The following is a 14,577-nucleotide window of genomic DNA, read 5'->3' on the forward strand; positions in this document are numbered from 1 at the left end:
CTGAGAAACAGTTATTGGCATTGAGCAAAAGGGAGGCTCAGTCACCGTTTTAAAAAAAATAAACTGAATTGGAGAGCTGCCTGCATTTCACTCTACCGCCTCTGGAAGAGGTGTGTTATCTAAAGTGCTTCCGTCATGAATAATGATTGAGAAACTGCCCTTGTTCTCCCGACTACTGTGCTCCCAGGCAGAAATCTACGGGCTGATGCCCACGGTGTCTCTCTGGAACTTGGCTGTCCCGTGTTTAGAGCAACCCATCCTCCAGGAGCCCCGTGTGAACAGGCAGCGAAACGCGAGGGGAGGACAGCCCGGGCGAGCCGCCTTTCCAAGGTCGGATCCAACTCCGCCCCGGTTGTTTTCCCGCGCCGGGTTCTCCAGGTCCTCTCGGAAGCGGCTGTCTTTGTTTACATTCTGAGCTTGGCTCGGCGCCAGAACGCATTACCGCCTTCTAAAAGCAGCAGCATCCTGCTTTCGTAGACAGTGCTGGGGGAGCGAAGTTCCTTCTCCCGGGCGTGGGAGGCCGGCTCCCCTGCAACACGTGCGGGGTGTGACAGTCTTCCAAGAACTGGGGCGGTTTCAGCGAGGTGGACATTTGGGGCCAGGCGAGGAGGTTGGTGTGGGGCAAGCAAGCGAAGCGCGGAAGCTGTACGGGGATTCTTCTAGAAAGTGGGGTGGGAAAGGAGCTCGGGAGGGCGTGTGGAGGGAAGGGATCTGTGTCAGAACGTGCGTGTGAGCAGATACAAAACCCGAGAGGCGTGAGCAGCGCCGAGTGTGCGAGCGGGAGCGCGGGCGCCGGCCCGGGTGTGCGCCTGGTGAGTGACACGGGGGCGGGCTGGCCGGCCGGCCGCGGGCGGGGGCGGCGGGGGGCGGGAGTGTCCCTGCGAGGAGCGGCCGCCGGAGTTGTGTCAGCGAAGGAATCCAGCCCGGGCCGAGCCGGCTGCGCCCTCCGCGAGCGCCGGCAGCGCGGGCCCAGGCAGCGGCTCCGCTCGGCCCGCCCTCCGCGCCGCACGGGCCGCCACCGCCACCTCCCCGCGCGGCCGCGCTCGGCACAGAGGTAAGCCCGGGAGCCCTCCCGCCCGCCGGACGCGGCGGGGCCTGCGCGCCGGGACGGCGGCTCGGCCGGGGCCCCGCGGTCCGCAGCCCGGCCGCCCAGCCCCGCCGCCCCGGCCGCTGGGTGTGGCCCCGCGCGACGCCGGCGCGGGCTGGCGGCGCGGCCCGGACGCGGAGGTCGCCGTCCTTCCTTTCTCCGGCCAGCGGGCGGCGGGGGGAGGCGGCGCCGGGCGGGCGCACAGTGGGGCGCCCCGGGCCAGCGAGTGGCCGCCGCGCTCCGCCGGGGAGCCGCCCGCCCCGGATCTGAATCGGCCGCGGTGCTGCCGGCCGTCCCCGCGCGAGCGCCCCCTGCCACTCGCGGGGCGGAGGGTCCCACTCCGCCCCCCGCTCCAGCCGCGGGGCCGCCGCCTCCGCCGGACCATGCTGCCCTCGGTGGCGGCCGGCGGGAGCGGAGGCGGCGGCCCCCGGCCCGCGAACTGGGCGCGATTGCGCCGGGGGACGGGAGCAGACGCCGCGGGGACCCGGAGTCCGCAGGGGCGGCGCGGGCGCGGGCTCGGCCGCGGGCTGGAGCGCGGGACGGCGGGAGTGGCGGCGGCGCGGGGGCGGCTCCCGCTCCCGGCCCGCTCCACTTGCCGCGTCTCCGAGCTCGGCCCGCGCTCGCTCCCCCTGCTCGCTCGCCCTGTGGGGTGTTCAGAACCGCTGCAGACGAGGTGGTGGGGGGCTGAGACCGCCCCTGGACCGGGATGCGACCGGAGCCTCCCATCCTCGAAGGTGGAGGTTCCCAGTTCTTGGGGGGTGCTGTGCGTGTGTGTGAACTTCAGAGCCTCCAGTTCCCAGCGGCCGTGGGTTTAGCGGGTGTCAAGCGGCCGTGGGTTTCAGCGTCGGAGACCTGACGCTGAAAAGATTCTTTCCGTACAGCCTTATCCTTTGAGCGTTTTACAGGATCTGTAGCTGGAGAGCTAGTGAAAAACCTTGAACTTCAAACACAGCCTCTTTCTTTACATAAAATGTTATGTGTAATATTTTTCACTTGCTTATTTAAAAAAAAATTTTAATGTTGTATTAGAAACTTTTATCAGTTCTCTCACAAGTAAGAAAAAAACAACTGAAATTTTAGAACCTATGCAGAGGAAGAGGCTTTATGCCGGTATTTGAAAGAGTAAGGTCGTGTGACCTTTATGACATCGTTTTAGTTTGTCTTAGAGGAGCGATTGGTTGCCATTCTGATTGATTTTGTTTTCTAGAGATTAAGCAGATGTGCAATATGGCAGGGAAAAGAAGGGACAGAAAGTCAGAAATTGCTTCATTCTAAAAGAAAAAAAAGAGACAGAATATTCAAGTAACGAATCCAATTATTTTGAAAGATACACTGAAAATAAAGACTAAAGTTGCCTTCTGGATAAAGTGTGTCATTGGCCTTATAAAATTGTGTCACTTAACCAGAAAGCAGTGTGTTGTGCGAATGGGGACAATTTTGTCAAGTAAATGTAGCATTTAAAAATACCCGTATGGTGATATTTGTTGGAACTCTGGGGAAAAATCAACTTTGGGAATGATTTTCTCTTTGGACAAGGCAAATACTGCTGCAGTCTCTAATTAGAGTTTTGGATTAAACTCATGCTTTGTTAAAATCTATTTTATGGAGGAGCAGAACAAAAAATATGTCAGTTTCTGTTTCTTTGTGGCTTTAAACACACACACACACACACAGACACACAAACTAGACTAGCCCCAAAGAATAATTTGCATAAAAATACAATCACTTGAATGCAGAGACTATTTAAGAGGATAGTAAAAACTCAACATCTGGGAAAGGAGTATATTAATTGGCAATTTTCTTTCTTTAATCCCTGCCTCTGAAAATATTAGATGATTTTCTAGGCATCAACTTAGTTTAATGTACTTACTTAGGCAAAATGATCAAGACTCCTTTTGTATTCATTTTGTTTTGGGGAGCCCCTAGTGAAAGTCATCAGTTGATCCTTTCTGTGCTGCACTGATTTTCCGGTGGCCATTGTGGGGTTAGGTATCAGTGGGCTTCTGAAGCTGCCCCACCACCTCTGTAAGATCAGGGAAGAAAATGCTTAGGCCACACCGTTGCAGTCTTTGAAGTGCTGCCAGTCGGAAGTATCTCGTAGATCCATTTTGCCATGCAAATAGAAATACTTTCCATCAGAAGTTAAGCTTTAGAAATATCTCATTTTGGGTTCTAAGTTTTATCAGTTTCTCAGTCTCTAATCGTGGAATTGTGTTGTCATTAACCATGAATATTCATTTATGGCTTATGTGTTGAAGGCGCCTAGGTGGTCTTCATTCTCTTAACTTTACACAGTTTTCGTCAGCATCTTAGGAGGTGAGCCAGGACAAGGACTTTGGGTTGCAGTTTGATGCAATGGAAGAAGTGGAGGTTGCTCATGGCAAGATCTAAGTTTCTCCCACCTGTCTCTCCATATGATGCGAGTGGAGTGGGTTTCGTATGCGTTAGACAGATACTGCTTACTCACCGCCCCCTAGTCCTTTCTCTGTAGACCCTTTACTGTTATTTGACTGTGATAGTTGAATCATGTGGCTTTTATAATTTTTGTACACAGAACAGTGGCTTTTACAAGCATGACACAGGACATGAGGGCAGATACATAAAATGGACCGTTGTAAGTGATGGAGTCTGTTTATTGATCTCTGAATGATTGTGCATAATTCAGCTAATCAATTCATGCCACCACTGTTGTGTCTTCGAGTGCAATCACACAATTAAAACATGATTTTCATGATACAAGCAGTTAAAAACCCAGTATACATAATTATAGAAGAAAAACAAACCTTTCTTTTCCTTCCCTCTTTTGAAGTAGTCTGCTGTGAAGGTGTTATTTCCTTGACACATCAAAATGGCTCATTTGGAATTGTGATGTTTGCTATGTAAATAGGCCATATGTTGAATTTCTATAGAAGTTTATTCCTTCACTGTTGTGATAATGGGTAGGAGGCCCTAAGTACCATAGCTAAGAAAAATAATCTGTGAAGTTGTATTTCTCTCTACTATGTATATCATTTCCATTATCGTTGTTTAATAGCTAGTATTTTTATTTTCTAGTAAAAGATTCTTAAATGTGATGGTGTTATCTATCCTTTATCATACAAAGCTTTATCTCTGGGACTGACACCATCTCCATTTCCATTTATGCGCCTATTTCATGGGCTTTTCATGGTGGATGTCCTGCTGACATGCTAAAGGCTGTATGCCTAACGGACTTTTCATAGTCTCTGCTAAACCTGTTCCTTTCATAGTGAAGACTTTCCTTTTCTTGATACTGTTGGTGTTCTCTTCATCACCCAGGCTTGAGACTTAGGGACCATCTGACTCTTCTCTCTTGATCTCCCAGTAAAAATGAGCATCAAGTCCTGTTAACTCTTCCTTTGTAACAGTTTCTCCGAGCTGGCCCCACATGTTCTCTTCATTTCCCACTCTCCCCTCAATGGCCCAGGCCCTCAGCCGTCACTGCTCTAGGGTGATTATAGTTGTCGGCATCCTGGTCTCTCTGTCATTCAGTATGCCCCATTCTGCGCACTTCTGCCACCTCCACCTTCCTAAGACTCTTCTCCGAGGGTTGTCTCATGGGAAGGCTGTGTTGAACTCAGGTTGATCTGATCCTAAAGGTATCACTCTATCCACTAGTTCACATACTTTGCATGCCTCCTGCCCAGTTGCCTTTGGCATAAAGGCTAACCTCTCAGCCTGGTTTTAATGTACCTCACAGTCTTGCCCAAATTTAACTTACCAGCTTTGTTTTCTGCTTCTTTCCAATATGAACCTTCTGTTCCTACTGATTGGATCTCACTGCCCTTCCAAGATGACTTTGTACGCTTTTGTTCATGCTCTGCCTTTTAGAAGGGCTTTTCCTTGCCGTCTGCCCTAACCACCATCTCCAAGTTCAAGTCGCCTGTTCTGATCTTGTTTCTCTCACTGGTTTCTTCCTCCTCTGCCCTTTTGTCTGCATCCTTCCTTCAGACCATCAAACACTCTCTGACACCAGCCTATGCTTAATCCTTGCTTTCCCAGCTGGATTACGAGTCCTCCAGGGCAGTGGTGTACCTTGTGTTCTATCTTTGAACCATCAACAGGCCCTTGGGCAGAGCAGGCACTTGATAAGTATACCTGTAGAGTCGATAAACCAGAGGGTGAATTTTTTTAAATGATGAGCTTTGATACTGCTTGTGTACCGCTCACCCTTGTGTCCCCAGAGCCTAGCTTGCAGCCTGACATCTAGTCCTGACCTCTGTAAATATTTGTTAACATAGAAATTAATGTTGACATTGGATAAAAGGGACAGGTGTTGGAAGGAGGCATCTATCAAGGAGTTTTTTTCCCGTTTTTCTTCAGTGGTTCTCTAATCGGCCTCTCCATTCATCAGCTGTGAGGATTCTGAGGCCTCACACTTTCCGGAGCTGAAATGATGCTGGAGGCTGACAGTTGTGAGTTGGAATTAAGGAGGCTGTCGTTATTCTCAGGTGGAGTGATGGATCCCAGTAGTGAGCAAAAATAGAAGCATTCAGGCTTTATGTCAGTATTTTATACATGAAACAATTAGGGTAGAGTTATGCGAAAGTTCAGCTAATTGGCCCTAAAATCCCAGACTGTATTGTAAGGCTGCCCAACATTTTCATGTAAATGCTTCTTTGTAGGGGCTGGCCCAACTGGACGCTGACCTGTGCACCACTATCAAGCCATGCTGTGGCAGGCGTCCCACATATAAAGTAGAGGAAGGTGGGATGTTAGCCCAGCACCAATCTTCCTCAGCAAAAAGAGGAGGACTGGCAACAGATGTTAGCTCAGGGCTAATCTTCCTCACACACACACACAAAAAGCTTCTTTGTAAGTAAAAAAAAGTCATCTGGGAGTGAAAGGTGAGGTAGGGAAGAGTTGCCACGCCCATCAGATTGTATTTGGGACAGAATTCAGTTCATTAAACTTTGAATAAGACTTGCTTTGCACAGGCGGTGTTTTTGCCGGGAAGAAATTTATAGCCTAGCTGGAGAAATAACACATGTATCCCAGGAACAAAGGTCTAAGAGAGCTCGGAAGGGAAAATGTCCTTCTGCTGGAGGGTGGTGGGGTCTTCCTAAAGGGACAGTTGTTTGAGCTGATTATTGAGAGGATTTGGGTAAGATTTCACTGGCTGTTATTGGGAATGCAGAGGTGGGGGAAGGGTGGCGGGGTCCGGGGGAGTGCAGGGCAGGCTTTCCAGGGTTTCTGACTCTCATCAGTACCCTGTTACACTACCCCTGCTCCTCGGCTGAACCCCCGCTAGGGCTCTCCTGGGCATTGGTGCTCTGCAGTGTTCCATAGTGAAACTTACAAGATACACACATTCCTGCAATACTTAGTTTTGGTGCGAAGTGCAGAAATGACCATGACATAAAGCACAAAATAAATCTTGTAAGTAGTAAAACCATTGCATTCCTGGGTAGCATCCAGCTTGCTTAGAATGCTCAAAAAGGCCTCCTGCATTATGGAAACACCACTGAAGGTTGAAACTTTCATAGTAATGTTAATAGGGAGAGGTCAGGTAGCCAGCCGTGGGATGCTGCACCCAGCAGAGCTCAATAAACAACACACTGTAGAACCCTAGTTCTCATTCTGTAGAACTGCCCCCATGGCCTATAAAACTAGGACTGATGGGTGTGAGTTTCAGAAAGACTGATTGGGGGTCAGTATAAGGAAGGTGGTCCTATTATGGATTGTACTATTTCATGAGGTGGTGAGCCCCCCATGACTAAATGTATTCAGGCGTGGGCTATACCAGGCAATGTCTCATTTAAATATCTGCATTATCTCCTTTCTTCCTCAAAACGGTGCTGTGACATACATGCTCTTATTGCCCTCATTTTACTGAAGAGCAGTGCTGAAACCTAGAAAGGTTGAATAGCCAGTGAGTTGTAGAGCAGGTGTCAAACGCAGGCAGTTTGGGGGCGGAGACTGGATATGCACTGTTGTGAAGAAAGGATACAAACATCTGATGCCCACTGGGATTTTTAAGGGCTCTTCCTGACGCTAGGATGGATTCTTTATTCCCCTTAGGGATCAAGATGCTAATTGTTGGAAAGCACTAATTCATTATCAGCAGTGCTCAATTCCTAGAAGTTCAGTACAAAATGAATACTATTATCCTCATTATCATGATAGTTATCACTTATTTATCATCTCATTTAAACCTCGAAGTGATCTTGCAAGGTAGGGATCATGTACCCTTTTAAGAAGGGAATAGTGGGGTCGGCCCGGTGGCGTAATGGTTAAGTTTGTGGGCTCCGATTCAGCTGCCTGGGGTTTACGGTTCGGATCCCAGGCGCGGACCCACACACCGCTCATCAAGCCATGCTGTGGTGGTGTCCCACATATAAAATAGAGGAAGGTGGGCACAGCTGTTAGCTCAGGGACAATCTTCCTCAAGCAAAAAGAGGAGGATTGGCAACAGATGTTAGCTCAGGGCCAATCTTCTTCACCAAAGAAAAAGGGGGTGGGGATAGTGAAGCTCAGGGAAGTTACATAACTTGATGGAGTCTGCAGAGTTGATAAGTGGTAGATGAATCTGTTTGGTGTCTGACCCCCTAAGCCCCGACTTTTTTCTTACACCGCCCTGTGAGGTAATGCCTGGTGATACTGAAAATATTCACCTATCAGTTCAGCCCCGATACCGACCAGTCAGAGAGGCCATTAGCTATAAACAACCCTGCAGCTCTCCTGGGTGATCACTTCCCCTGAGGTGAGGTTAGGTGAAGTCCAGAGGAGTGTGAACGGCTTGGTGATATAGCGACACTGCAGATCTAGAGCTCCAGAAAATGGGTGACTTCCTGTGTTCAACATTTATCCGATTTTATATATGATACGTAGTACTATTAAAGAAAAAAAGCCTTCATGTATAATTATATTTCGTTTGTATTTCTAAATAAGGAAAAATAGTTTTGTGATGGTGGTGTTGTGTCTTCCTTATAAATGGTGGGATCTTCCTCCCACTCCTTTGCTTCCCTTCACTCTCTTTCATCTGAGGCTGATATTTCTGGAGGCCACCCCCTCTTGCTTCCTTAGCGACCCTGCTCCATTATCTCTCTTTTCTTCAGGGTCTCAACCTGCCTTTTCTTTAAGTGCATAAGCATGTGTGTCATCTCTTATAAAAACGGAATATGAGACACAAGACAAACAAGATCCCCGTGGCCTCCCTCCTCTCCGTCTGGTTATGTCCATCTCATTCCTGGTCTTAGAAGGCAGCTCCTTGAAGGACAGGTCCTCATACAGTACCTGAACCTCCCACCTACCCTCCTCTCCAACCCTCTACAGTCCTGTCCTCTTGTAATGGCCACCTCTGTCCTTCAGACCACCAGATCCATTGTCCGGGATTCTCTTCTGATTCTTGACTGTGTGGGGCACTTGGTGTGACTGATGATCACTCTCCGCTCCATGAAGCTTGGCCCCCTGTTTCCTGAGCCCTTCCCCTCTCCTGATTGTTTTCCTGCCCCACCTGCTCTGTGTTACACTTCTCTGCATGTTCCTCTCCTCCTCCCAGACCTCAGCATCTTCCAGAATTCACCGTGAACTTGAACCCACTTCTCACTCTTCTCATTTGCCGTGGGGCAGATCACCTGTTTTCTTCTGCTACCACCTGTATGTCATTGATTCCTAAATCTGCAACTCCTTGAGCCCTTGCCTGACATATGTTCTAGGTATCTTAAACTCAGCGAGCTCAAAACTCCACTTCCACATCCAGCATATTCCTTCCATGTTCTCTGTCTCAATTAATGAATCCTACTCACCAAGTTTAAACTCTGGGAGTTGTTCTAGATTCCTCTCTCTTCCTCAGCCCCTGCATTTCTCTGATCACCAGGCCCTGTAGAAACTGTCTTCTCACACTCTCTTGAGTCTGCCCTCTCCATTGCTGCCCTGCTTCAGGCCCTCAGCCTTCTCTTGAGGATTACTGCAGTAGCCTCGTGACTGGTCTCTCTGCCTTCTGCCTGGCCTGCCTCCAATCCGTTCCCCACACTGCTGCCTTTCTAAAAGGCAAATTTGATCACGATTGCTGCTTAAAGTCTCTCAGCAGAGCCACTGCTCCTCCAGGATAAAATCTAAGCTCCCTAGCATGGCACAAAAGCTCCTTTGTGATCTGGGCTCTTCCTTCGAGTGTGATCCAAGTCTTCTCTGGGAGAAGGTCCTGGGCTCCGCTGTCTACCTCTACCCATAGCATCCCTACTAAAGGAAATGAATGGTTATAGAAACAAAATGAGAGGAAGGCTGGGAACAGAGAAGAGATTATGGAACTGTGTTGTCTAATACCATAGCCTCTAGTTGCAAATGGCTACTAAACACTTGAAATATGGCTAGTCCAAACTGAGATGTGCTGGAAGTGTAAAATACATGCAGAGTCAGAGACTTTATATGAAAAAAGAACATAAAATATCTCATTAACAAATTTTAATATCAAGTACATGTTGAAACAGTAATATTTTGGCAATAGTGGGTTAAATAAAATATATTATTAAAATTAATTTCACATGTTTCTTTTTACTTTTTTTTTAACGTGGCTCCTAGAAATTTTTAAATACCTGTGTGGCTCGCGTTATAGTTCTACTGGATAGCATTGTTAGAGAACATCTCGTTCCCAGGAGATGATCCTATAGGAGCCCATGGCTTTTTGAATGATGAAGTCAGCCCTACAGGGAGAGAGAAGCAGCAATTGCTCAGTTTCTTAAATCCAGAGGTATAAAGTGCTTTAGATAAGATTCAGAATCAGAGAAACAGATTGTGAAAACTGCAGCCAGGAGTCACAGGAACAGTGCACAGAGCTGAAGTCGCAATGAAAGCACATCTGTCTCCCCAGGCCCACCCCATCACTGCCAGGAGTGGGAAGCGGGGATACTCGCTCGTGTGGTCGAGGGAGGATTTGAGATAGGAGGGACAAGGGAAGGAAAAGTGGAGTCACATTCCTGGAGGCTTGCTACGTGTGAGGTAGGTGGAACACTGAGAGCCACGTCTGGGTCTCTGAGACCCCCTCCTACCACTGATCCTTCCCAGTGGCCTCGCTGCAGCTCCCCCACTGTCTGGCTCTAGGATCCTGAGAGAGTTAATTAATCAATGGGTCTTGAGCCTCAAGAACATGCACTTCCTAGTCATTGTGCATCAAACCAATGGCCTGTCAAACAATTGGTAAGTGCTCTACAGGAGTTAATTATGCCTTAAGACGCTGAGGGTAGCAACCTTGGATCAGGTGACCCACAAGGCTTTGAGGGAAGGGCATATGGGGTCTCAGAAAGACCCAGAAGACGGTGTGTTGTGTCCTAGGAGATATGGAGAGCCTTCTGTCTTCACAGAAGAAAGGCCAACTGGTGAAAGGAAACCAGAGCTTATCGTGGGAGCAGGAGGGAGCAACCTGGAGGAGGGGAGGAAACCATGGCTTGAGAGAAGAGGTCCTCAGGACGGGCTTCCGGTGCAGTCTGACGGGCAGCGTGACTCTGTGGTCTTTCCTAGCAGTTTGCATGCTGTGTTCTGCAGAGCCCTTCAGGTCTGAGAATAGTCCCCCTGAGCGATTGTTTTTATCTGCTTTACATATTAGGCATTTGTATAAGATTCTGTTGAGGGGAAAGTTTCTTGTGCTAAAAATTTGAGAGTCATACATCTATAGAATATGGCCTGAGAGGAGTGGTGACCACCCTGGTGCGGTTATTTCTCCCCCATTTGCAGGATGTGGGACCAGTGTCGGCCCTTTGCAGGAGGATTGGCTCCCTTGCATCTGTGCCTCAGTGACCCTCCGTCAGACTGACCATGCGTTTCCCTTCCCCGGGCAGTTTACCCAGGAAGCCGTAACTCAGCCTCATTCTTGGGTAACCGGGTTTTCACTTTGTGCCCCAGGTTCTACTTTGTCTCCCACATTCCCAAGAGCGTGCTTTGAGTTCTTGTGTAGGAATCCCAAATTGCCTTGAGTAAGGGTCCCATCGTGTATCTTCAAGCCTTCTTGGGATGGTAGTCTTGCCTCTGAGCTACAAGCCCTGGGATGAGTCCCTGCTGCTCCCTTCCAGGCCTCTTCAATACTGACAGCTCCAAGCAATGGGAAGGAAGCTCAGATAGTTTAGTAGGTATTTGTGGATTGAATATCTTGCCTGGCTACTGGCTGTTCCATGGTTCCAGACCCCTGGCACCAAACGTTGCTTGCTAGTTGGCTGCCCCACTGGTCTCTGAGTCCCGTTTGTACCATATGTGCGACTTGGGAGGAGAAGGGGAAGGCAAGTATAGGGCTGATTTTCCTAAGTGATCATACCTCCGTTTCTTTGTTTACAGTAGGAAGGCTGGTCTTAAGTGTGGATGAGAAAGGTGCTGCCTTTATGGTGTGATTTCAGAATCCATACCTCTCAAAGGGGCTCTTCAAATATCAGCAGTTTCTCTCTCCTGCTCTCTAATATTCGAAAGCCTATGTTATAAAAGCTCTGTTCCCTTTCCTCAGACCAGTATGGTTTAGAAGAAAAAGAGGACATGCTTTGGTGCTGGAAAGACCTGGTTTTGACTCATGTAACTGGCTGGCTATATGAATGTGAGCAAATTATTTAATCTTCCTGAACATCAGTTTTCTCACGTATGAAGTGAAATTAATAATACCTACTTGTTTTGTTATGATTTTGCTATGCGTAAATAAGACAGGATATGAAGTGTCCAGCACCAGGGCCTACTGCAAATTCTATGGAAGTGCTAACTTAAACTTAACAGACTTGTGCTCCTAACAGTGAATCATGTTAGAGACCCTTCTCTAAGACTGGTAAGAAGATAAGAAATCTGGGGTAGGGGGCCCAGATTTCACCTATCCAGGGGCACAAAAGGACCAGAAGAAAGTTGCCTTCACATTTTGCTTATGGCCAGTCCTGCCTAATGGTTTGCATTTGTGAAAATATCCATCTGGGATTATGAGTACAGCATGAAGCCATGGAAGAAAGGCATGTTTACATCCTCTGCCAGGGTAAAATAAGAATAAACAAAGGAAGTTTTTGAATCTCTGAATAGTCAGGTGCACGGCCATCAAAATAAACATTTATTTCTGTTCTTTGCTGATAAATTACAAATAAAGGAAGCCGCTAAAATACCCTGAAAAGGAAGATTCATATACAAATTAGACACTGGGGACAAATTTCACACTTATTTTGTTGGAGCCATTCTTCCCTTAACTGTGGGTGTTTGGGTAGTTCTTTTTTGTAGCCTTTTGTTGCTTGCAAGAAGGAGGAAAACGCTTTAGTATACTGAGGAAAGAATGGTTTTGACTGGAGGCAATATTGTTCTCACTGTGGGCCGACTTTCATATACTACAGTGATTGCTAATACATAACCGAGAAAACCCATTCACTGGAGTGCCATACACAGTGGTGAGATCGTCTGAGCTGACAGACTGCCACATCTGAGTGACGAGGGTTTGTTATAGGAACATGGGCAGTCCTATAATTTTTAAAGGGGAAAATGGAGGATGTTATGCTGGCTACTGTGACTGCTGATGTCTTGATCTAGATGGTCTTTGTCCTTTCTCATTTATTTCCCCTGTGAAGCCTGAATGGTGGACTGGGCTCAGTGTGCATTAGGCTTCCAGTGACTTCCCTGGCTCTTGATGGAATTGATCATCCCACTGTGATACCATAGCCTCAGTATAGTGTCATATTAAAATTGTGAACACTCAAGGAGAATATGTAAATCTGCTGCCTCAAAAATTAAAAATAAAAGCATTAAAATGTTATTTAGTGCTGGTTTGTGGTGTTGAACATATAAACTTATTTATTGTTCTGGTAGTCCCAGAGCAAGAACTGTTTCAGCTGCAATGGAGGATATCAGCTTAGGTTGCCATGACAACGTTATTTTATAACTTCCAAACTTTGGTGGATTTTCGCCTTCTGGACTCTTATGGATTGCATTTAAAATTTATAGTTATTTCTCATTTAGTAAGATGAGGCATATTTAGACATTGCTTACATAAATGCACTAGGAGTATCTTCATGAAAGGTACTGATATGAAATTGGAGCGTCGAATGTGGGCGTTGGAAAGGGGCTGGTGGATCCTGTGGTCTAACATCCCCCGAATGCAGGAATCCTTTCTACAGTATCCTGGTACAGTATCCTGGTCAGACGGCTGCCATTTGAACTCAGACAGGAATGAGGAGTTAACAGTTTTGTGGTGCCGAGGAGTTCTGCTGACAGTAATCTGTGATGCTCCTAGATCTTAAGCCTCTTTAGATTTGGACCTTGTCTCATTTGTGGTTGTAACCAGTACTCGTTATCAAGCACAGGTGGACAGAAACACGGACATCTGCTTCCCCGCAGCCTCCCCATTGGTCTTGCATTGCCCTTTGGAGTGCCACAGCATAGACGGGCACCTTCTGTGTGTGGGAGCTCTTCAAAGGCTTGACCGTGGCTATTGTGTCTCCTCCTTCAAGTCTGCTCTTTTCAGGGTGATGGGTCCCAGTTCTTTCGACTGAGATTTCCCATCCTCTTAACACTCTGGGCCCCAGTCACTCTGCCCGTGTTACTTTACAAGTGATATCTGGAACTCAACACCCTACTCCTGAGCTCTCTGAGCCCTAGAAAACACGGGGCCGCTGATCACTCCCTAGTTCAGGCACCTTGTATTTATCTAATCAGATATTGTGTGGGCCTCCATTTTAAATCAGGGGCAGCAAGTTGCTCGTTTATATCCAAAGTCGAATAAAACTCCAAGTCCTTTTCTTCACAGCTGCTACAAAGCCTGGTCTCCCTTCTGTCCTCCCTTACATTTACCCTCGTTACATTTTCTCTCTTTCTGTCAAATCATTTTTCCTCTCTATCCAGACATTTTTGAATTCTAATTTTTTTAATTCAATCTATTATTGATACTTCTTTCCCTTATTTATCAGTTACACATTTGAGAATGGTACTTTCTCTGTTGTTGATAAAATGTCAACCAAGACAGGCCAAAGATAGAGCCTGTGACTTTCTACAAGATGCTTCTTGACATTATTATGCAAATTTTGTTAGTTGTTGTTGTTTTAACTAGTTTGATCATCTTTCACTTGTGTTTACTTTCTTGCCAGGAAAGACTGAGTCAAATGCCTTAGTAATGGTGTTGTTTTTGATCCACTTATTGCATAGAACCTCTATTATGAAGTGTAACAAGATTAATTTGGACTAACTTTTGGATTGCATTAATTTTTCTTTTGAGAAATTTATTAAAGAGCATTTCTAAATAACCTTATTTTTAATTTGTTTTAAAATAAAATAACAATTTTGTAAAATAAATTCATGCCTCACCTATAATTTCAACTCCTATGAACTCGTTTGGTTCAGAGGAATTGCTTTTTAGTACATCATTCAGTTCTCTTTATGGGATTGTTGCTCTGAAAACGGATTGGTGGGGTGACAGGAAGTCACTCCTTGGGTGTTGCCCCCACACCTCATTGTAGTCACAACTCCTGGGACAGACAGTAATCAGGCTGAGGCACGTCTAAACAATGTGCTGATGTCTACATAAATGGCTCCACGAC

At 47.1% G+C, this 14,577-nt stretch overlaps 1 protein-coding gene across 6 annotated transcripts in view; it reads left to right on the plus strand.

Annotated features, from left to right (window-relative positions):
* Nucleotides 1-212: 212 nt before the first annotated feature.
* The window catches only part of SPATS2L (spermatogenesis associated serine rich 2 like), a 166,614-nt gene continuing 152,249 nt past the window's right edge, over nucleotides 213-14,577 (plus strand). For 2 of the 6 annotated variants that reach the window (XM_087435556.1, XM_087435559.1), the window contains exon 1: nucleotides 536-610. The gene's annotated coding sequence lies outside the window, so the exon portion shown is untranslated. Of the gene's footprint in view, nucleotides 331-535; nucleotides 611-739; nucleotides 813-913; nucleotides 1,055-1,802; nucleotides 1,822-14,577 lie in introns of those variants that run through there. The other 4 variants (XM_014784716.2, XM_004426776.3, XM_087435561.1 and 1 more) reach the window with 4 other exon arrangements.

This window comes from Ceratotherium simum, chromosome 9 (assembly GCF_057802395.1).
Source record: "Ceratotherium simum simum isolate JZ-2026a chromosome 9, ASM5780239v1, whole genome shotgun sequence".
Classification (NCBI taxonomy): Eukaryota; Metazoa; Chordata; class Mammalia; order Perissodactyla; family Rhinocerotidae; genus Ceratotherium; species Ceratotherium simum.